Source organism: Catharus ustulatus, chromosome 1, assembly GCF_009819885.2.
Source record: "Catharus ustulatus isolate bCatUst1 chromosome 1, bCatUst1.pri.v2, whole genome shotgun sequence".
NCBI lineage: Eukaryota > Metazoa > Chordata > Aves > Passeriformes > Turdidae > Catharus > Catharus ustulatus.
The window spans coordinates 40979817-41003848 of record NC_046221.1 but is presented as its reverse complement, the minus strand read 5'-3'; the positions used below and the strand labels follow the sequence as shown (position 1 = coordinate 41003848).

Here is a 24032-nt window from a genome sequence, read left to right as displayed (position 1 = left end):
TGGACAGGTGGAACTGCCCCACATGTCACAGCACTGGAGGTAGGGCCAAGTGGGGACCTACATGCAGATGTGTGTGTTGTGGTGTTCCCTGGGTTTCTGTCTCCTGCCTGCTTCTGCTCCTAAGGCCTGGTGTTGAAAAGGAAGGATATGAACAGACTGACAAGTAGTTCCCATTGACTTTGATGGAAATAGTCCTGAAAAGAAGCTGCTGTTGACTAGTGCACTCCAGATGCTAGCAGTCCCTGTATATTCCTTAGTGCAGAGACATGCAGGTTAATTAATTATGCTGGAATAGTACAGACCAGGATGCAGAAGTAGCCATGTGTATATGTCAAACTGCTAATGACACCCCTGCCTACACTTCATATTGAAACAGTTCCAAGACGTGTCAGAAAGAAGAGGTATATAGCAATTGACAGTGAAGAAAGCAATGTGAAATTTAGACAGCCATCATTAGAGCTTGCATCTAAAAGCAAAATGAGATTACTGTGGGAATAGTTACTGAGTTGAGAGTTATGAATTTGAACTAATATCTGGCTTGATTGTTCCTTGCAGTGCCTTCTCAATTTGCAGATGAAAGATGGAAAATAGTTTACAATTAGTATGGCAGTGCAGATAGATAAGACATTGATAGAGACCCCTCAGTTAATAAAAAAAAAAAAAAAGAAAGAGAAAAAAAAAAGAAGGAAGGAAAATGGACCTAAATACAACAAACGTATAAATCTCCTCAGAGTTGTCTCGGTAAGATAGTTATTTCAAGATATCCAGATGATTCACAGTGCCTGAAGTGTCATGTTTTCATGTTCTAATCCTCTGTATCTTTGAGAGTTGAGTTCTTCTTATCTGGCTTTAACTCAGAAATTTTTAAAAATAATTATTTGGTCACTTGAGCTGTCTGAGGAGACATTAACCCAGAAGTTTTATGGGTAGTTTGATTCTATTAATTGATCTTTCTTTTAAGCTTTACAACAGCAATAAAAATATTCTCCAACATTCCCGTGTATCTGGCATTTCCGCCAACGAAGAATTGGTGTCACCTCCATCAGCCCAGCTCCTGCTCTGCCTTGAAGGACTGAAAAGTGCCCAAATCATGGGAACATAGGAAACAGAACCTAAGGAGAAATGTCAGGCAATAGAAGTGATTGAAATGTCCTTATATATGCATATTACAGGCTTTGTAGAAAAACATTTGCTGTCCTTTGGAGGCAGTTTGATCACCTCCATATGGACTGTTGAAAATGTCACAGCCTGCAATTTAGTTCACTAAGAAATGCAAGATGTTTTCTTTCTTCTCTCCTGTAGATCTTTCTATCACCTGCCATCTTCCTCAGCCACTTCTAGAAACTGCAAAATTAGGAATGACAAAACACGCAAAAATGAATCATAGGTAGAAGTGACAGCTCAGAAATATCAAAATGTGCTGTAGGTGGGACTTGATTTAAAATGGAACATGAAAAAAGAGCAGGAATTCTTTGGAAAGAAAGAAGTGGCATGCAGAAAGTGAAATCTGAAGCCTCAGAAAATCCTAGAGAGAAAAGAAATGGCAAAAATCAAATTAAAAAAAAATCTGTGTAATTAAACAGCCAGATGTGTTAGAAATAGTTATCCAATTTGCTCCTAAGCACTGGCTTCTGTTGGACCTGTCCAGGTGTCTGGTTATTTCTACCTTTGTAAGTCTAGGATGAATTACTTTGGTTCACATTTGTTTCCACTGTAAATGTTTATGTGCCTTTGGTGACTTAGAATTCACAAGAAAAGACAGAGTGATGCTTTGTTTGCATTGGTTCAATAGCTAAAGTTGAGTTGGCTGTTTGAAATATCATTTTACTGGGTTACCTTCTCATTCTTCATGAACAAAATGTTTTGGGTTTTTTCTTAACCACGCCTGCAATCCCTTACAGTGAAGTCTGTGATTTGCATGTGATTTGCATGTAGGCCCAGGGATTGCTGAAGGATGCTGCTGCTACCTGGTAAGGAGGGCACACAGAGCAGCAGTGACATGCCTGGGAGTTCTGGAGTGCACAGCCTTGAACCTGCATCTCTGGCGAGAAACTGCAATGGAAATCACAAATTTCTTGGGGACCAAGATGCTTCTACACACTTCTTCATGATCCTGGGACAATGGTAAGCTGTGGCACACTGTGCCTTCTGCCTTTAATTCTGTTATGCCAAATAATGCATCCAAAATCTCTGTAATGTTTAAGATCTCTGGGGCCTTTGGGACTTAAGAAAATGTTTTTCTTGTCACCCTGGTGCCATTCAGACAAAGGATTGCAGAAAAGTGGGAAAAAAGATTTTTAAAAATGAGGAAATTGACAGAAATCTTTGATTTCCCACAGGCTTCATCTCAGGACAACAGAGCTAATGTCAGTTCTTCAGTCCTGGAGATATCAGAGCCAGGGAAGCAGAATTAGTTGCATATTTTGAAGGATTTTCCCATCTGTATGACGTTTGTAAGTCAATTTTCTCCTCTTTTTTTTTTGATCTTAGAGTGATTGCATACCTAGAGAATACACAGCCTTGGGCTGGTCTAAGGCAAGAGTTCTCTGAATTACATCTGTGCTCTCATGCCTGTTCCTGATTCTGAGAAACGTAAGGGCAGGCTTAAAGAAACTCTGTAAGAGGATACCAAAGCTTCCACAGAAAATTTCAGTGTTTTTCATCTCTGTTGGGTCCATCTCATGGAACCTGAGCCAAAACCCAGTGTAATTTTTACACTCCAGGACTTGTCTGAATCTGTATCCCCCTTGACTGCAGGCCAGCATTTCCCTCCTCTAAGGAAAGGAAGTTACTTTCAAAGGGATTTTAAAGTATGATTGGTCTCTTGCGAGCACAAAACAAGATGTAATGACTAAAAAATTGTCAGACACCATTCTGTTTTTAACTGTGTTTTTCCAATTGCAAGGATAGACTCAGATAAAAGGTGAAAACATTACATGCATTTTATTGCATGTCTTCCTCATATGCAATGCTCTGTGTTGGTTTTAATCCCCTGAGGTATTAAAAGGAAGGCTGTGAAAATAATTTCAAAGAAATCAAAAGAGCAATCCAAAATACTCATAAACAAAACCAATTATTCTGTATACATGCAAGCTAATGTATGGCTTAACTCCTGATCTCACAGTCTAGTGCTCTCCTATGTTGGAAAGTGAAATCTCTGAAAACAAATTACTCAGCACTAGCAAAGAAGTGGACGATTTCTCCACACTTTCTACCACAAAACCCTGTGCCTCACACACAGCACTCATATAGCTCAGAGAGAAGGAGATCACTCCAAGGGATTAAGCATTATCCCAGAAATGCTTCCCCTTCACTTTATCCAAAAACTACAGTCCCCTAGACGTTTCAGGGGTGATAACAGGCAAGAAGGATGAGGGACAGCTCTCACAAGAGGTGACAGATCTCCAGTGAATATATGGAGATATAATAGGGAATGATCAGAGGCACAAATATTTAGAAAGAATGTTAGAAAATCTATACAGATCATGATGGATTGCACATGGGGAGAAATGTTTTGAGAACCCTTTTTTCAACATGAAACGTTCCCCTTGTGTGGGCCACCACAGGCAACTGCTCAGAAGCTTGGAAACTGGACTTGCATGTGCAGTAAAACCATGTGCAAAAGATTAGACAAGTACTGACATAGGTCCTGAAAAATACAGAGACTATCAATGATATATGAGGAAGACAATAAGTGACCTACTGGCTATTCTTGGTTGTAATCTTCTGTTCATTTTGCATGTGTTCAGGGCTATAAAGCTATAATGTTCTTACCTTTTTGGTCACAGTCCTTGCAGACAGGTGAGAGAGGTCACCTGGAGGATTTATGCAGCTTCCATGATTGTGCTACCCTGCTGATACTCTGGTGTGACTGGTGTGTAGCTCCTCGTCCGCTCTTGTCTCTGTGCTGTTGCTGCCATTTATCTTGGTCTGGCCACCCAGCTCCTCATCCTAGCCCAGTATTTGTGGCTTAGCTCTAGGCATGTGAGTGGGGTGCAGTGCTGCTGCCTTGTTCTGAAAGGGCTGTGCTGACCTCCTTCCTGCTGGCACTGTCAGCCTTTGCAGTCTCTCTATAGGTCTACATACAATGCACTTTGATCTTTAAAAACCCTGCATAGGCCCAGTCACAGTCTGTCTTGGAGAGATTTCAAATTAAAGTATAGCAATTAACTAAACCCATCAGGCAGATAGTAGCTACCCTGCTATCTCTCTTTTTTTTCCCTTCCTCCCTATATCCTTCTTTCCCTCTGCCGTTATTCACAAAATTATCTAACCCAAAAGCGAAAGAAAAGATATCTCCTGTGTTTACAGCCTGAGACAGACTTTGTTTTGTTTGATGGCGTAATTCCCCTTTGGTGACCTCACTTTCACAGGTGACAACCTGTGTGAAACTGTCTGTTTTGAGCAATGATGCAGTGATAGGAATAGCACAAGCTTTGCATGTAGGAGGGTGTAGAGAGATTGGTGTTAGTGACTGGCTGTGTAATGTACACCACAGGCAAACATCTGAGTATGGATATTCCTCTAAAGGAGATCCTTGCAATCCTTCCATATCTCACATTTTCTGCGATCTATTTGTGAGTGAGAGGTGTTAGTGTTAATTGTGCTTGAATGTCAAACCTTTTTCTCATGGAAATGTCCTCCTCCTTCCATCTTTCCTGCAGTACTTCACTATCTGAAGCTAGGGAAGGGCTTTCCTGCTGAGACTGTGCCCTCTGTTTTAGCTGCTACTCTGTTGATTGGCATCTCCCTCCCCAAGGGGGGCTTGTGCACACCCTCTTCAGAGTGTGAGACACCCCAGCACAGCCTGAGCACAAAGCTCTTGGTTAAGGGATGGGATTGTAACAGAAGGACCCATTGATCTCTGGGCGTATTTTAAAGATTATCTGCTGGATTAATTGACTGAGTTTTCTGGTTGTTCTTCCATCCATGCTGGCTATCTTGTTTGTCTGTATTTTGGTTAAGAAGAAAATTGTAATAGATTATCTAGAAGGGTTAGCCTCTCTTCCTTTACAGTAACTGGTGCAACATTTCCTCTTCTGAAAGTGCTGCCTTCCACAGGTAGCACAAGTGCATGTGCTTTTAGAGCTTTATCCCAACAAATCTGCAGTGCAACTGCAGCATTGCTTATGCAAGCAATGCCTCAAATACCCACATGTCTAAAAGCAGAGTCATGGAATAGACACTTCATGGGTGGGTAACCAGTGTTGACTTCCTCAGTCCTGCCTGCCTTTTCTAAAAAGGTCTTTGAAGTGTTTGGTTGGTTTTTTTCCCAAAAAGTATATGATTTTAATTAAGAGAGAAAATGAGCTGTTAATCAGAAGCAAACTATTTGCTCTAGCAGCTCAGATACACCTGGGGCTGTGATTGCCATGTGTGATACATCCATATTAAACAGCATATGGGCAGGCTTTTCTTTCATGGTTGCCTTTATCATTAAAAATTAGTATGGTTCTTGCACAGATGGCTTCAGCCCAAGATGAGCCTGGATGACTCAGCTGTCCACAGCATCCTCAATTATGTTTGGTGCTGAAGAGGAAGGGTACTTAGCTTCAATCTGCAAGCAGGATATGCTGAGTACTTTTTGTGCCCTTTCACTGGACCTGCTCATATAAAATGGAAATGCCAGTGATTAATATACTGAAGCAACACTTTTTTAGAGGATATTAGCCACTGGTTTCTGAGGTTAATAGGAAGAAGCACATCAGATTCACTTGGGATTCACAGGTAATGTAGCTTATGAAATTACTGTAAAGCACTTTTTTTCCCTTCCTTGAATGTTCCAGATTCACAGAACATATCCAAGAACATATGTCTACAAGAAGTTTCTTCAGGCCATTGTCACAGTATGAAATTACAGCTGTACTTCCTGGCAGTTGTATGTCCCTCAAGTATGCTGCTGTGGCTTTTCAGGCACAAAAATCAATGAAATTCTGCTGACTTCAGGACCTTGTCAGGTCACATAGTCACCTTTTTTGGCAGCAGCCTTTGCTTGTCTCACATTCTGCTTAGATCTCATTGTGGATTAGTACCACCTGATGACTTAAGAAGGCAAATGTTAAAGGCAAACAGCAGCATTAAAGAAGCCTCTGACAGTGAGGTAAGGATAAGTCAGAGATCAGTGACTCTTGACATTTTATACAACCATACCCCTAACCTCACCTTCAAAAGCTGTATGCTAACTTTCAATCATAATGCAATAATTCCCGGTGTAAGTATTCCTTTGTTAAACTTCAAGACAGTAAAATCTTGCGGACTGAAAGTATTGTATTTAAAATTTAGATTTTCTTGCGGCAAAGACAGATGTAAATTCACCAAAGTGATTAACAGATAGTTCTTTCAGTGCAAAGGAAGGTAATAGTTGGAAAAAAACCCATTAATTACTTGAAAAGGAAGGGAGATAATAGGTAAAATTCCTCCAGTTTTATGTTAGGTATTTCAGGAGCTGGTTTGCTAACAAAGCTGCTGCTGTAAAGTTGGGCAACTTCCATGGGAGCAAGTGTGCAGAAAGCCAAAAATAGGAACAGTTTTAGATACTGAATTCTAATATACTGCTGCACATTTCCAAGAGAGATCTTGGAAATGCATTGCATCTTCCAGGAATCCTGGTCCCATCACCACCGAATTTGCCATAAAGTTATTCAAACTCTTTCCTAAGAAAAAAATCGGATGTCCATAGTTCTGAAGTTCAGTAGGTGAGAGATGTGGGCTAAGAAACCACAGCACACCTAGGCTGGTATGCTAAAAATACACAAGGAAGAGCTGATTGCAAAGTGGGAACAGGATTCCTTCAGAAAAAAAAATTACTTCATTCAAGCCTTGGAATTTATGTGCTTTTAATCAGTTTCCTTTTCTCTGACCTAACGTACACGCACATGTACACACACCCTGCTCCGTTGCCCTTACCTTAAATACCGTTTAAAAGTTCATAATCTTACTTATTCTGAATATGAAAGACTGTAAGCTCTTTAAAGAATGAGATATGATATTCAAACAAGGAGTTTTACCTGACCCCCAGTTTTATTTCAGGAGAATGAGTGCTTATAAACAGTTTTCCATTCTCTTAAGAGACAGAGATTGATTCTGACCTGTGTTAATTTGGTGAGATCCTATCTCCAACTCATGCTGATGGCCTCTCCACCTGGGTGGCTTCAGTGATATCTGGGAGATGTCTTCTAAATAGCATCTGACAGAACAGGTGTTACTTAATGTGAGTAAGAGCACTGGAATCTGGGTCAGTATCAAGGTTAGGATCTTGACTGAAACCTCTTGAAAATGGATTAGACTTTCACAGTCCTTTTCTACATCACCACTGATTGTTTTTCTGCCAGCTGCCATGCTGCATTTCACTTTTGTTGTCCATGTTCCTCGGCTGCCCTACCCTCCAGGTTTACCATTCATTTGTCTTTGACTCCTTGTTCCAACTCTTTTTCCTTTACAAGGAAATGATGAGATGTTGACAAGAGTTTACCTAATCTCAAGACATTCAGGGAGACCTGAATCACTCTGAAATATCTCAAAAATTTCTCTTTAACTGAGCCATTTACTATAATTTTAATTGAGGTGTCCTGATGTCTACTGTGGGTACCAGAAATAAACTCTACTGAGGCAGGAGCAGATGAGACACCTATAGCCTGACACAACATTCACAGAAATGTAATTGATTTCCACAAGAAAGCCTGATTTTCCAGCAACTTGAAGGTTCACGTTCAAAGAAGCTTAAACCTAAACTGCACACAGATTAAGGGAAAGCACGTGATGTGATGGATGGTTTATTCCCTGGTGTGTTTCATTTGGAACAGAGCATTTCAAAGGGGCTTCATTCACTGAAAGCTTAGAATTCATCTGCTTATTCCAATGTGTCAGAAGGGGATATGAATATGTTGAGTTGGATGGCTGTCCTGGGTCAGAGCACTTATCCATCCAACCCAGTGCCCCTGCTACCAAAAGTACCTATGAACAGACTTCTCAGGAAGAATAAGAAATGACAAACACTTGTGAAACTTCTTCTTGAATCTCTTTCAGGCCCCAAATATTTCCACTTCAGGCACTTTCTGGTTTTTCAATAGATTTGTAATTGTCATTGTATTTCTCTTCCATGTACCTGTGCACTTCAAACCCATGCCAATTTTTAGCATCCTTAAGTAATTTAACAACGTGTTTCTGCATTCTACTGTTTAGTGTGTGAATAAGCACAATATTGTGTTTGTACTGGACCTGTATTTTTGATACTCTTCAGTTCTTGTAATAAAGACAGTGAACATCAGTGGACATCAATTCCTGTCTATCCATGACACAATTATTTTGTGTATATCACATCATCCCCAGTTATCCCTTTTCTAGACTGCAATGTTTAGCCTTAGATGACAATGCTTTCATGCCCTTGATTATCCATCCTTGTTGCCTTTCTGTCAACCATCTCTAAGGTTGAAGTAACAAACCAATGGATTTATAAAGTCACAAAATATTTACATTGTGTTCTGCATTATTTTTCTAAAAATGCCAAAAATACGAGTTCCTCTGTTGACTGCAGCTGGGTATTGAAGTGTTGTTTCAATGGAGCAACTTACAAGGGCCCCAGGAACTTCTGAGTGGTGAAAACCAGTTTAAAGTCCATCATTCTTTGTGTGAAGTAAGGACTATTCTTTCCATGCACCTCACTTTTCTTTCAGCTGTACCAAACATCTTCTGTCATTTTTATTACACATTCTGATTCTCAGTCTTGCTCTAAGACTTTGTACAGTCAGCCTGCAGTCTGACTGGTAAAGGTGCTGTCACCAACAAGTTCTTTTGTTCCACTGTCCAACCATTCCTGGTTTTCTTATGAATATGTTGAACAGTAGAGGTCTCAGCACAGACCCCTGAAAAATTCCTCTTGATTCTTCCCTCCTTTGAAAGAGCTGATGATTTTTTTCTCTTTCCTGTCTTCTAACCAAGCAAGACCTTCCCTCTAAGAGCTGCATTTGCTGAAGGTCTTTTTCAAAGCCCTCTGGAATTAAAAAGAGTCTGTGTTGTTCAGATAACCCTGTCCCATGCATAAGCTTGTTGACATCACAAGAAAAGCAGGATTATGACCTTTTACATGAAGCTTCACTGACTCTATCAGTGTGGATTATTTATGGTACAATGCTTATGCAGTTGTCTGCTAACCCTTTCTAGTTTCTCTTAGTCTGTCCAATATGGACATCAGTCTGATATTCTCGTAATTCTCCTCTGGTACCTCTGCATCACATATGTTATCCTCCAGTTCTAAGTACCCAGACTGTTTGAAATGAAAGGTCACACGAGTCTCCAGCAGTTCAGCTATTTCATCCTTGAATTGCTTTAAAACTCATGAGTGATTACCATCTGGTCTTGGCAATGTGTTTCTGTTCTTAATATCATATCATATCCTTCTGTAGTCACTTCAGTATCAGTTATGACCTAAACTAACCCAAATCTCTCTCTTTACTCCTGGGCAAGCCAGTGCATAGAGCAGCTGAGTGACTGATGCGTTTTGGAAAGCAGGGGTTGTGCTGCTGCTCTTTGCTGTGGGCTGGGCTATGGTTCAGTTATATTGCATCTGGTATCCCATAATTGCATGTGTAAAGGAGCTGTGTAGAGGAATGTGATAGTGCGGTAGTGAGATGGTCACTTGTCATCATTAATTGTCAGGGTGGCTGTGCTTGGGACATGGACTGCTTGAAGCCAGCAGTGCCAGCACTGAGGTAGCCCACCCAGTTACACCCACAAGCATCTGGTGCCTTGCTACAAACCTGCAGTTATTCCCTGGAAGCAGAGGCACTAGTGAGCATTGCAGGTGCAGGTTAAGAAGCAGGAGCTACATGCTGTGTGGTGGTGGGGCCTGAGGAGTGAGTTAAGGCAAAATCATTCCTTCTTACAGCCTCACCGCAGCCTCCAGAGACCTTGCTGATTAAAAGAGAACGCACAGGAGCAGGGCACCACAGAGAGCTCTTCATGAGAGCAGCTACAGGTGGCTTTCTTTGTGCTTAGAAGTCTTGGAAACCAAGAATTTAAGGTAGGGATAACATTTTCTTTGTGTTATGCTGGTCTCAGTTTAGGCTGAGTCCTCATGTTGCAGCAGCAGGTGTTGGATTTGGTCAGGTCAGGGGGTTGAACCTGCTCCAGGAGCTTCCACAGCTCTATCTGCCTCCAACCCAGGGGAACAAGGAAAGGCTGAAGAGAAGGAATACTGTAGAGCAGTGAGGGCTGCCTGTGCTTCCCCGGAGGTCAGAGTGGCCTGAGAGAATGCCTGCAAAGCATCTCTGCTTGCCAGCTGTTTTCTCCCTGGGTCAGCAGAGCCAACCCTTGTGACTTGCAGGTCTCATTTTATTTTCTCTTTGCTTTCTAGCAAAGCAGAATGCTTGAGTCAGTTCATACTGTTCCTCCAAGTTTCTTTTTTTCACTGTCTCTACAGTGTAAAGATTATAAACCTCCTGCCAGCTTTCAGTTCTCTGTTGCTTCTGGCTCTCTAAGTTGCAAAGGTGGATGTCACTAAAAGCATGAAAAACAAATCCCTGGATATATAATTGTATAATTTATCAATCTGAGAGCTGAAAGAGCATTTTCTCTCTCCAAACAAGAGCAGAGTAATGTGAACTGAGACTTTTTGGTCAAGGAATAATAGTGGCTACTGATAGGTGACTTGCTTAAGTGAGTTTTCATCATCAAGATAAAACGTAACAGTTAAGGCTTAATAACAGGCGGGTTTTTTTCCTTAATAACACATTACACTAAACTAATCTCTTGATGGTCCATTAGTCCCATCAACCCACAGCTGGTTTCATGCTTTAATGAGAATTGCTTAACAAGTGGGCTGTGCTCTGGATGGTACTGAGGCTTGTTTGCACTGTGGCAACCTCATATAATTGAAAATAAAAATCTGGTTTGGATGTACCATTATCTTAAAACCCCAACCCTCTCCTCTGTACATAGTTAACACTGGAAGGACTGGTGAAAAATAGTATGAAGTTGCAGGAAGATTTATGTTAAGCTTACAGACTAAAAGGTAGAGATTTCAGAGAAGTGGAAAAATCATGATGAGAAATGACAGTAAGTTTCTTTAAGGGTCAGACCCATTTCCCTGCCTTCAGCCACCTGAGAGGTAGATGTGTAGGCTTCAGTGCTGTATCACTCTCGTCTGTGGGAAAAATGTGCTTTCAACTCCCACCTCAAGAGAGAACAAACTGCCCTGTTAGAAGTGTTTATGTTCTGTGTGGATTGTGGAAGCTAGGCAAATTGCTTGGATGGCTAAATTTAGCAGACTTGAACTCCAGACCTAGTCTAGTCTTGAGTGAGGCTTTTAGGGTTCAGCTTTTGTAAAAGCAGCCATGCAATTCAGTATGTGGCAGTATGTGTGTGACATGCCACTGACTTCAAGGTACTTTTTTCATCTTGCAATTAATGCTCGCAGACACTTTGAATTCCACCTGGAGAGCTGGATGCATTTATGACTCTGAAACTGTTTCTCTTAGTTTAATTTCAGAGTCTAACTTTTCCCATTATATACAAATAATGATACCTGAGTTGTAGGTAAGTTGCAAAGATAAATGGATTAATGCTTAAAAAATGTTACAGCAAATGTAGGTATGTTTTAGAAAAGTGTTCAGTTGTTTTCTATATTTTTTAAATTTTAAAAGATCTGGTTCCCACATTAATTGAACTAACTAATTGAAGCAATCTTGTAGTGTAATTTGGAATCCCCTAATAGTTCTCTTTTGAGTTACATCTCAAAGATTTCTTTGCTTTTGTCCTTTCTTTATCTTGCTCTCTTGGCAAGCTATAGCACAGCACATGTTCAGCACACACTCCAACTTTTCTTGGGAGACTCTGTGCCTGGAGTGGACTTGCAATACTGATACATAGTAAGTATTTCCAAGCTCTTATTCCCAGATGCTGCTTGCAGATGGACCAAGAGTTAAATGCTTCCTTACTGCCTTGCTAGAATAAGATTGGTACACTGGTACGCATGCTCCAAGCTCAGTCCTCTTTTTTTAAACATCAAGATGCCCCTGTTGCCCAAGGAACAGGTGGGCAGCCTGTAAGTAGTAAACCTGCAGTTAAAAGAGATTTAATTTGCACTCTCTTTTTCTTACCCTTTCCCCACATCATGCTCATAAAAGTTCAGAGGTCTCTTCTCATTGCCTCAGAGCTGAAACACCTCTTAGGCTTCTACAGAAGGAAAAGACTGAATGGTGCCACAACAAGAGTGGTTTGAATAAAATGGTGCAGGGGAACTGAAAAAAAAAAACCAAAATCCCTGTAGATGCAGTGAAAAGGGTGGGAGATTTTTTTTTTTCCTTATAGCCACATTTTTGCCCCCTTTATTCATATTTGCTATTATTCCTCACAACACAATTTTTGGACAATAACTCATTAACAAAGGGGTCTCCTGACAGTTATTTCAGTATGGAGAACTGAGACTGTCAACTGGAGGTATACACAACTTTGTGGCTGGATTCACACAAAGATACTTTTTTGGGTCAGAAGTCATTGGTTTTCAGACTTCCTTTGTTCCCATCATACCTTTCCTAACAGCTGATTTTGAGATGATTTGATGAATAGCCAGATCAGATACAGAGTGCTTAGGTCCTACCATAGGCTGGCATCACTTGTTTTTAAGGGTTTACTCTGAATGCTCTGCTGCAGATACCAAATGCTACAATCAAAAATGTAAACCCATTCAAAGCATCTGAGGCCACAGAATAAATAATAGGTTTTGCTTTAAAGTATGTGTTGGGCAGTCTCTGTTGAAAGGCAGCTGACTTCTCTGTGCTTTAAAATTATGCTTAAAACTTGCTGAAGTCTGTGTTCCAAGCTACAGTTTGGGTAAAGGTCAGTTCCATAGATGATCTGTAAACATTTAATCAAAATCTGGTTTTATTTTCGGGCTCTTTGTCAACTGTCCACTAAATGCCATTTTAGTAGAGATTCATGGTTTGGATTGCATTTCTAACTCTTTAGAATTGCTTTATTTCAACCAGGAACTGACTCTTTACTACAGAACATTGATCTGAATTTCTGAAATGATTTAAAAATGGTTTTGAAAAAAAGGTTTATTTAGTAACTGAAAAGGCTCACTCAGCAGATCAGAGATCAGCTTCACCCACTCAGGCTAGAGAGATATATGCCTACAGTCACATGCAATTGCTTACCTAGTATTACACAAACTGTTGTGCAAAAATTCCTGTTTGTCTTCCAGATTTGCTCATCTCTTTTTCTAAGTCAGTCCATAAAGACATATGGTTTTTTGTATATTTTAGCAAAAGAAGCCTTCACTTCTTCTTAAAAATAGAAAAGTAACTTGGAGGTTTCAGTCTTACAGCTATTAGATTCTCTAATCTTTACCCTTATAATTTCTGTCACAAGAAGCAGAGTTGAAGAGTACATGTACTCATTTCCCGTAAGCATGCTGTGGTTGAATTGTGACTGAATTGCTAAATTACGTAGGAAGTCGGGAAAAAATGTATTTTCTTCCAATATTTTACAGTTTTATCTCTACTTTCCATTTCTGTATCTCAACACAGGTCTTCCTCATGGTGTTAAAATTTGGTGTTTTCTTCCAGGCTTAGAGCTTGGGCTGTACAAGGGAGCAGCAGTTAGGAAGTGCACAGAGCCTTTTTTAAAGGTCATTGAACGTGAGACCTGCCAGGGCAATTCTCCTGTGGTTTCTGGATGCTTCCCTTTCCCAGGAGACAGTGACCCAAGGCTCAGTGTAACTGTGATGGCAGTGGGGACCTCCTAATTGCCTTGGCAAGTGTGTGAAATTTAGAATAATATTAATATTATTACTAATTCCCCTTTCTACATCCCTTGGACAGTGTTTCTCTTCATGAGATCAAGTCTAAAAAACAGGTTTTGGTTGTGTCCATTTGGTATTTTAAGTGGACCACAAAAATGGAATACACAGCACAGACAAGCCCATAAGAAATAAAAAGCAGAAGGACAGAAGCTCTGTGGTAATGAAGAAAATGAAAATGTTTTTTTCTGAAAAGTGATGCTCTTTCTATGTAATAAATGAAATAGTTTGTTTTTTCTTTGCTTTCTGCCTTTCATTATGTAGTTATGAATTACAAAGAGAACTTTGTGGTCCTTCTGCATATTTCTAGGAACATATTCCTTTTGTCTGTTAGGAAGATTCTAAGTACACTGTCATCAGATAGATACTTTCATATGGATTAGTGATTAATGCTCCTTACTGCAACTGGAATGGCTAGATGCCTACTAATGCCCTTCCAAATATTCCCAAAGATGGCTGTGAAGACACTCTCCAGACTTGCATTCAGAAGGTAATGACCTTACAGTAAAAGAAAACTAAATTGGACTGATGGAAATATATTGTCACTGAGTCTTAAATCCAAGTCACCTACTGGGTTTCTATTTAATTTCTGTTTGCTGGGTAATGAAGGATTGACTTCTAATATTCACTATAACAAGGCATTATACTTATGAGTGAAAAAAACTCTCATGCCAAAACCTTCTATTCAGCTGCATAAAACTTTATAGAAAAATTACCCTTTGGGCTGAAATTACTTATATTTTGTTCTCTTTCTGCCCTGTTTTCCTCACAGAAATAATTTGTTTTTATAAAGCATTGCAATGCGCTTTGGTGTTGGAGAGGGAAATAAATTTAAAAACAAACAAACAAATAAAAGACAAATGCACACACACCCACACCCAAAAAAGAGATTACCTTATTGCAGAATGTGACTCTTTGATCAATAAGAAATTACTTACCATTACAACTTCAGACTCACTGGGTTTCATACCCAAGGAGCACAGGTGATTGTTCTGTGCTTGGAAAAGTTTCATTAGGTAAAAATATCAGCACAGTCTTGCCAGTTTCACTTGCCTTTTCAAGGTAAACTGCGAGTAATTCTGCAGAAATATGTTCAGAGTATCTGTGAGTGTTTGTGCAGGCAGCGGGACAGTCCACGTTGATAAAAAACTGTGTGGCTAACAATGTGTTTTGTATATGTAAATATATATCTACTGTCATAAAAAGCTGTACACCAGCACACACTATTTGTGACTATTTGGAGTTCCATTGGAAAAAGTGGCCCTTGGTATTTATTCTTTTGCTTCTCTTTTTCTTGTCATAGTTTATATTAGGAAAAGAGAACAAAGCAACATGGCAATTAATTTTCAAGTACACAGTTAAAGATAAAAGTAATCCAGTGGAATGGGGAAGGCAGTTAATTTATGAAATAAAGGTGGTTTTTTTAGTATTATTTTCACCTTGCAGTGGATTTGAGAGAAAATTCATTTAGAACATGAAAATGTAGCACATGAGAAGTGGAACCATGAAGAAATTAATTGGTCGTTCCATTCCTTGGTTTTGGAAAGTTACAGGTGTCACTGTAGGAGCTATGCCCAGGAACAACAGTAGTGTCAATGAAATTATTTGTAGTGCCACAAGAAGAGGGTGCTGATATAGTGGGTGAACAGGTGAGAGAAGAGTATTTGGAATTTCACTGGAATGCCTTTCTGACAGATCATTTTATTTTGAATTATGCCGTATGTTTCTTGCTTACAAAGAGAGACTTGGAGGATTTTTCAAAATCAAATGCAGCAATAAAGCTTGCCAGACTTTTGAGTCTGTTCATGCCCCTCCATCCTTCTGCAGCTGGCAATAGCATACTATAATGACAATCACTGAGCTCTGATTCTGCTCTGATAACTTTATACCAAGTTTCTGTGACCAAATAATCATATGATTTCTCTTCTATTTGATGTGCACAAGGAGGTTGTGTTTACAGGCTGCACCATACTTGGAATAAAGGGAAATTGTGTCACCTGCAGCCCCATTCTATCACTTGGAGGTTAAGTTAAACTCAGAAACCATAAAGATACCTGATCTCCTTATTTTTGGCTCATCTCTTCCAAATCTGCTGTAATATTTGGGAATTTTAAAGAGTTCTGTTTGGCTATACAAGTGAAAAGGGGGCAGGTCAGTTGTGATTTCTCTTCAGGTCAAATGCTTGCAATGATGATGATAGTCTGTGATCAGAAAGAAATGTTCTATGAATCAAATTGCGGACCATATAGATTAGTAAGTCAGTAGTAACTAGGGAAAGTAATTTTCAATAAGTCCTTATGATTTTACAGGGAGAAGATATGAGAGGATACCATCACAAGAAACCAGTCCTCAGTAGTGAGAGCTGTTACCCAGGAGACAGGTGATAAACCTATAGTAAAGAAAGCAGAATGTAACAAGGAGAGAAGGGAGTCAGAATTAGCAGCAGGATTTAAGGCACATGCTGCAAAACCCACCTAAGACACAAAAAAACCCATATCTGTGAATTTTCCTCTGGCCAGTAGCCCTGAATAGAATTAGAGGCTCATGCCTAATCTTTTTAGTCCTCATTTCATTGTGCACCAGATATTTTGGCATGGCCTCTACCTCAACTTGACGGAGTCCTGAAATGCACAATGGCAAATAAGGGGGTTGTCATATGTTAAGGTATTTCACTGCATCATTGATCCTTAGTGATCTAAGAGATCGGGGTTTATATCTCCTGAATACTTTGGGGTTTATAATTTTTCAAATGTAAATCAGAGCCAAACTTCAGTACTCAATACCCAGGATTATAGGACTATTTTTCCTCCAAAAGTTGATCATTTCAGTCTGTGTCCAGAACTTGGAGGACATGGCTGCAAGTTATCAAATCTTGATTTATCTTGAAACTGGCAGTCTTAGGTTCTTACAGTGACCAGAAATAACCTCTTGCATCTCAAAAAAAGATAGGCAGAAGCATTAGGATGGGAGATTAAATTATCTTGTATTTCTTCTGTGATTGAAATTCTTCAGGAAAATAAGCTTTTGTCATTTTAATTACCAATGTTTGAAATGCAGAGAAGTCCACAAAAAAAGTGCACCTTAGCTGCCATAATCCTCTACCCCAGTGCAAAGCAGACACTGGTTGTCTGTGGTATAAATGACTGAAAAATGCAGCGAAATTTAACAAAAAGCTGGAAATCCACTTTTAAAGCTATCATTCTGGCCAGAGTTTGCTCTTTTCTGCCTTGCTTTAATGAGAGCTTTGCTTAACAATGAGTGAGCCTAAAGGAGATCCATAAAATTTATATAGTATTATTATCACTAATTAAGTCTGAACTTCTTATGAAACCAGTGTCTTACTCTGTCTTGCTCCAACAGTGTAGAGAATGCTGTCAGACTTTTCTTTTTCCAGCTCTGAAATACCTAGGTTCCCTGAGAGTTAATGTTTTCCACCAAATTCTGAAACCCTGATGAGAGTTAATGTGTTTCAGCCAATGTCCCAACGTGATCAGTGAGAGCAGCCCACTCTGAAAATGCAATCCTGGGCTAGCAAATTAGCTCTTACAGATTTTACAAGAATACACTTAGTTTACCTTCTCCCCACATGCCTGGATTTACACATTTCTGTGTGTTATGGGATAAAGCAAAACATCCTGAAGTGTCTTCAGCATCCCCGCAAATGGTTTTGGAACTCCCAACATCATAAATAGCAACACCAATAATGTGGGTCCAGATGATTTTTCTTTCCAGACCTGACATCTACTTTGTGGAAATTGGAGAGCTGAAACAAGGTTTGTGTTAATAGGAGTAGAAAAGAGTGTTGCACACAATTTAGAATCTGCTAAGAAGAACTCAGTCAGCTTGGGGGATATTAGCCTGGTGCAGGGACAAGGAGAACAGGACTGCACTAAGCAATGATACAAGTGTGACCTGCCGCCAGATTTGTCAGAGACTCAGAGTAACCGAAAGGTCACTTCCAGGCAGGAAGTTTTTAATTTTTTTCAGATTTCTCTATTTAAAGTGTAAAGATTTCTATCGGAATAATTATACAGCTGATGCAGATACATGGTGTCCTGTCCTATAAAACTTGTGCTTATGGTCATATGCAGTTGTTGATTTCTACCCACAGTAATTTTTGAACTGTGTGATATCACCTAAACTTGAGAAAGAAAAGGGTCTGGAAGACAACAAAGAAGGGAAACCAGGAATCTTGTTGCAACCACCCTGCTGTTGAGTGCAGGGGGACCCTACAAAGTAGAGTTCTTGGCCTTACACCTGTCCCAGCTCCAGGCAGACTTTCAGCTATAACTTGTACCGTCCTATAAAGCAATATCAATAAACCTCAAGACTTCAACCTGCAGAAACCAGGCTTCTTCTGTTGCAGAATTTAATAACCTACATCTTTCCTGCAGGTATTCAAGCACTCAAGGGAGGTAAAGTATTTCCTCTTCTCTTTCTTCCTTTGCAGTAAGAACCCTCTAGTAGGGTGTATTGTCCTTATCCTCTCATGGGGATGAAAGGCTGTGCATGCTGCAGGTCCCCAAGACCATCATGGGGATTCACCCTCTGCAGCTCTGATTCTGGTGAGAGAAGTGTAATGTGGATGCAGCTCTCTCTGAGGGCAGAGCCTCACTGTGGGTGCTTCCTCCAGACCACCAGCCCTGTGTGGAAATGATGCCCATAAATAATTTTTCACAAGATTGATACCAGTGACCTAGGAGCTCAGGACTACAGCGGGTCATTTTTTTTCTTGTTTTCTTCCCCAGGTGAAATTTCACTTGACAGAATCCAGGCTACACTGAAGGCAGTGCTCTGAAATGTGCAGTAACTTATTTTTGCCCTGGCAGTGCTCTCCAGACATAGCAACAGTATTTGAAGACAAAAAGCATGAATCTGTAAAATGTGCCTGATTTGAGTATTTGACCAAGATACTGATAAAACTGTCAGTATTGGCAGGGTATGTGCCAGTGAACTCACATGGCAAGTGTGTGCAGATCCTTCTTATTTGTATTGAAATCACCTCTTTTTTTTTTTTTTTTCCATGAAACTGGGGGAGAAGTTGTCAGCCTTTTCAAGCCACTAACATTTGGATTTATGAGCATGCCACCCATATTTTTGTGTGGGGAGGACTGCCATCTCAATCTTGTTGCTGCTAAAATTAACTGCCATCTTAGGCCACATAAGCTGCTTATTCCAAATGTCAAGTCACTAGGGACATTTACGGCAAAAAGGATGTTAATGGGGTATTTCTGAGAATAGACATTAAGTATGGAAAACACTGGAGCAGAGAAATGCATATTTGAAAATCATCTGAGTACCTTAGGCACCACCCAGAGCATTCTGTGATGGGAAGCTGATGAGATGCTCAGCTTTACAGAGGGAGTTGTGAGACTCAGTCATTTCCTCATCCTGAGCACTTTTTATTAGCTTCCATTCCCAGAACAAGGAGCATTTATTCCTTAGCTTGTTCAGCAAAGCTATTCTTGTCTCAGTTGTCCCATCAACCCATCTGTAACAGAATCTTATGGCTGTGGCCATCTCATTCAGATTCCAGAAAGAAAATTACATTTTCCTACCTCAAACAAGAATTTAATAAGGGAAATACTGCGTGAGAACAACTGTTTTGTGTTCCATAAGTAAAGTCTAGGACTAATCAGCCACTAACTTGATTTGGTGAAATCAGAATCAGGGGAGAAATAAGGAAAATATAAGCTCTGCTTAAGATTAGTATTTTATATGTTTTTACATTACAGGCTGACTATAAAAGCTAGTCAGCCAAGACTGGCTAGTCATGTGAAAGGAGGTCATTTGCCAAGCCTTACTGCTGTGTGCAAGCTATTTTAAAAGGGACTGTGGAAATCTGGGATCCCTCCTGCACACACCCAGATCACTGAAATAGATTTGCATGATAGTTCCTCTACTGTGTAAAAAGTGTGTTGGATTTGAGATCTGGCACCTCCTTTTCTCCTCTGAGCTCCAAAACACACCTGGGCTATGCACCTCTCTCCCTTAAAATGCTCATCCATTCTTAGAAATGAATAAAAGCAGAAATCTCTTACAGAAACCCACCCAAAATCTCACCCTCTTTGACATTTGTTGAATAGATCACAAGTAGATTATCAGTTTCTTGTCATTTCCCCTTGCCTGCACCCTTCCCCCATCCCCAGTTTATCCTAATCAAAATGAATACATTCCAACTAATATATGTGTTGATGCAGGAATCACTTTGTGCTTCTGAGAACCACATTTTCTAGGTAACCTTGAAAACAAAAAGTCTGAAGGGGTCCACATAAATACACAAAGATGTCCTGATGAGGCAATTCCCTGGGGAGCACAGGCAGGTCTCTCTAATTATGGGAGCTTGGCTTAAACAGCAGCTGGCCAAATGCAACCCAAATTACTGGAACCACTTATTGAAACCTCAGCAGTCACAATCAGGTTTTCAACAGCAGATGATTTGGGGTGAGTACTGGATATTCAGTGTTGCACACTGGAAATTTTGGGTTTGACTGACATGGCTTAAATTTAAATCTACAACAGTAGTAGTGTAATGATTTTTTTTTTCTCATAAAAATGTAAAGAGGCGAATTCTTCTCAACTTCACTGCTCCAGTTTTTACCTTCTTCCATTTTAAAGCCTCTTCTTGTCAGCAGCAGATACAGAAAAGTATTCTGTTAATGAACTGACTTTCAAATCCTTAGCAAAGCTGGCCTTTTATAAGCCACATTTTATAGCAGAGATGGGCTACAATTCTATCCATAAACCCAGCAATTAACTGGATTACAGTGCTGATTTCATGATGTTTCTGTCAAAAGTGAACATTCCTAGAGTGTTGTAAGAGAGGCAGGAGCTGTAGATTTTGCTCCAGAAATAAACAAACTGTGATACACTTCCAATTCCCTCTCTCGTGAAATCCCTTCTGCTGCACTCAGGTGGATCCTCAGCACAATTCATCATTTTTTCCTACTCTTCGTAAGGAGAGCCTCTAAAATGTTTGGTCTGTTGCCTCAAATATCATGGACTAAGAAGCAGAAGTGCAAAAAAATGAATCAAGAAATTATATTTGGTGAACCAACAAGTTTACATGCTTGCATGCCCATGGTCCCAGGAGCCTGGTTCATGGAAGAGTTTTGTGGTTGTGCCCATAGCAGCAGCCCAACATGAGTGTGTTCAGTGGCAGTGATTACAGTAAGGAAGGCAGCGAGTCTTTGGGGAGTCACCACCTCTCCTGTGGAATGGTGGAATGGCACCAGATTGGTGCCACAAATGTCCTTCGTTGCCAGTTGTCCTAAAGTTATTTTTTCTATGCTACATAAAGAGAACTGGTTTTTTGTCTCTGATTCTAACATAGCTTTCTTTACTATATTAATTTATCTTTCCGCAGCCACTATTTTATTAATTTTTATATTCTACCATTTCTTACTGGTATATATTTGCTGTCTAGTTGTCTTAACTAAGGCCCAACCTCCTCATTACTGATCTCAGCAGTGTCTGTGACATTATGACAATTTAATGCATACACATTTTCACATGGTTTACTTCTCTTTCTTGTCAGCAATTATGAGCTGTCATTAAAAGTGTGAGAAATAGTTATTGTGTTGCTAGAATTTTAAACGGACAGATAATCTAAAGGGAATAAGGAGAAAGGAGGAACATAAAGACTCAGAAGAGTGGTGGAGAAGAGGAAAGCTGGGAAAAGGATGAATTAGTGGAAGAATATAAAGAACAGGAGAATGTAGTTCCTAGTCTCATAATTTCAGTTTATTCCCTGATGCAGGAATGGCACCAGTTAGCTGCCACAAATGTCATTCATTGCCAGTTGTCCCAAAGTTATTTTTTCTACACGACATAAAGGATTTTTTCTGTCTGATTTCTGTACAGTAGTTGTTGCACTCTGTCACGAAGTCCCATAATGACACAAATGTCGCTATATTGTAATACATGGGACATCACTACACATATGGTATTTCTAATTCTTGTTTGCTTGTTTAGAAAACTAAAAATATATAAATGCAGTGTAAAAATATTGCCTATCACAGCCTGCATCAGTATTTAAAAATTGTTGCCTAGTCAGTTGATGACACTACTCTGTTCTAGTGAAGCCTGTAAGGAAAGCAGTCCTTCCACCCTGAGATGGGTGGGGAGCATCAGTGTTTAGTAGATTCCTATTTCTGTCCTTGGCCTACAGAATCAATATAGTTGATAAGTTTAGTCCAAACCTAATTTTCAGGCAGCTGCAGTTACTTTAGGTAAAACGAATGCTCCCCTCCAAAGATGTGAAATAGAGCATGAAGAACTGAGCGAGCACCAGAACTTCCCAGACCCAGCAGCAGGCTCAGGATGCAGCTAGTGTGTCCAAGCTCTGGCACAGCCAGTCAGAAGACAAATTACTCATGGCTGTGACAGAGGGGCTACTGAGTACCATGTCCAGTAAGGAATGAATGGGACTAAAGTGGTTGATGGATACTATCACAGCAGTAGCATCTGCCAGAAAAGGATTTATGGCAACAGCTCTGATTGTTTTTCATGTGAGGGGGAAAATCTTTCTGGTAAATAAGTTTCTAAATTGATCGCTTGATTCTGGCTGTTATCAGAATTTGTTTGCCATAGTAAGCAAATTCTGCATCATCAGGCCAAAGACAGGGGGAAAGAAACTCCACTTAAGAAAGCTGAGAAGAATCAGGAGCAATAAAGTCTGTCCTCTCTGTCACATAGTTATGCCTCCTGTAGCCTCTTTTTTCCACCAATGAGTTGTCTATTCTTTGTTACAGAAGTTTGTTCACTGAGACCATTCTCTGGGTTCTCACAGGGTTTTGTGGAGGGCAGGAAGAAACACATAGTCCTGTTTCTGGCATAGTAGAGAAGATAATGGAAATGTCTGGTGTGATGTAAAACTAGATTCTAACAGAATGGTGGGCTTTATTTTTCTTCTTGTAGTGCCCAGACCATATCCATTTATCAGCTAGGGGAAACATTACAACCACAGATGTGAGATTCCTAACATATTCGTATGTATTTATCTAAAAGTGCTACGTTCTTGGGCTGAGCCTGGGCGTGATTTTGTTTCTGCTAGGGAATATGCATTGAGCATCCAGACATCCAGGGATATTAGGAAGACACTCAATACCAGCTCTTTAGAGAGCTGAGTAGAGGATTAAAAAGAAATTAGGAAAGATAATACACTGATGTGTATTGAGAATACTCCAGACAATTATAAGCATGAGCATGTCAAAGCAAATTCCCGTGCTCTTCCCCTCTAAGGAATACATTGTAAAAGCAGACATTCATCTTGATATTTGTCTCATATAGAAGTGAAGGAGGAAAAAGCTGCAGAAAAGTAGTGAAAACCTGGTAATTCAGTTAGATAAAAGAGTACAAGGATATCATCTGAAAAGAGGAAAAGGAGGTTTTGCCTGATCCCAAGATAAATTGCATACCTTCACATAAGCAGATTGCTACCAGAGGTAAGTCATAAATACCATTGCTAAGTAAGTGTGAAATGGAGTCATGGGATATTACTAGTCTCTGACATTCTTGGATAAAAAATATAAGGAAATCAAAATAGAAAAATGAGAAAGGAGGCAAAGAAATTCTTATTTTTGCTTTCACACGCAGGTTGAATCGGTCTACCATGTAATTCTGTATCAGAAGGAAACTCTATAAACTAACAGTCCCCTCCATCATTCATAATCATCTGATCAAATAAGGCACTGCCTAATAGCAGGAAGATAGCAAGAAATTTTAATAACATCAGGTTGTTGAAGCAGTGAAATACAGGAACATGACAGACCTCTCCTCGCAGGATGTTCAATTATTTTTATGTTATTACTGACTCATGAAGGGGCTTATCTTTCAGAAGTAAAAGCACAGAGCCAGATCCCAACAGATATGTCATCAGGACAGCCCTTTCTTTTAATCTTTAATTTGTGCAATATTTGCTAGGTCTCTTCCTCAAGGTTTTGTATTTTTTTTCCCCCAGAGAACTCTGAAGAGTGTCCTTTTAGCTTTTGTTATGGTTTATCACTTCTCCATCACAAGCTGCAAGATATGCAAGATGCAACACCTGGCCCAGAAGAACAGAACTGAGACGATACCTCAGCAGATGAGGATGGATATCTTGATGCTGAGAGTATAAATATTTAACACAGACCTAGGTTTTCTTTAGCAATGAAGAGAGATGAAATAAATTCCTGTCTCCGCCACAGCCTTTCAGAACAAGTAGGTGGAAGTATTCAGGTACCACATCCAAGCT

At 39.9% G+C, this 24032-nt stretch overlaps 1 long non-coding RNA gene across 1 annotated transcript in view; it reads left to right on the top strand.

Annotated features, from left to right (window-relative positions):
• The first annotated feature begins 1613 nt into the window (after positions 1-1613).
• Positions 1614-24032, top strand: part of LOC116999532 — a 34829-nt gene continuing 12410 nt past the window's right edge. Inside the window, exon 1 of the long non-coding RNA XR_004418577.1 lies at positions 1614-2124. This is a non-coding gene — a long non-coding RNA (uncharacterized LOC116999532). The remainder of the gene's footprint in view (positions 2125-24032) is intronic.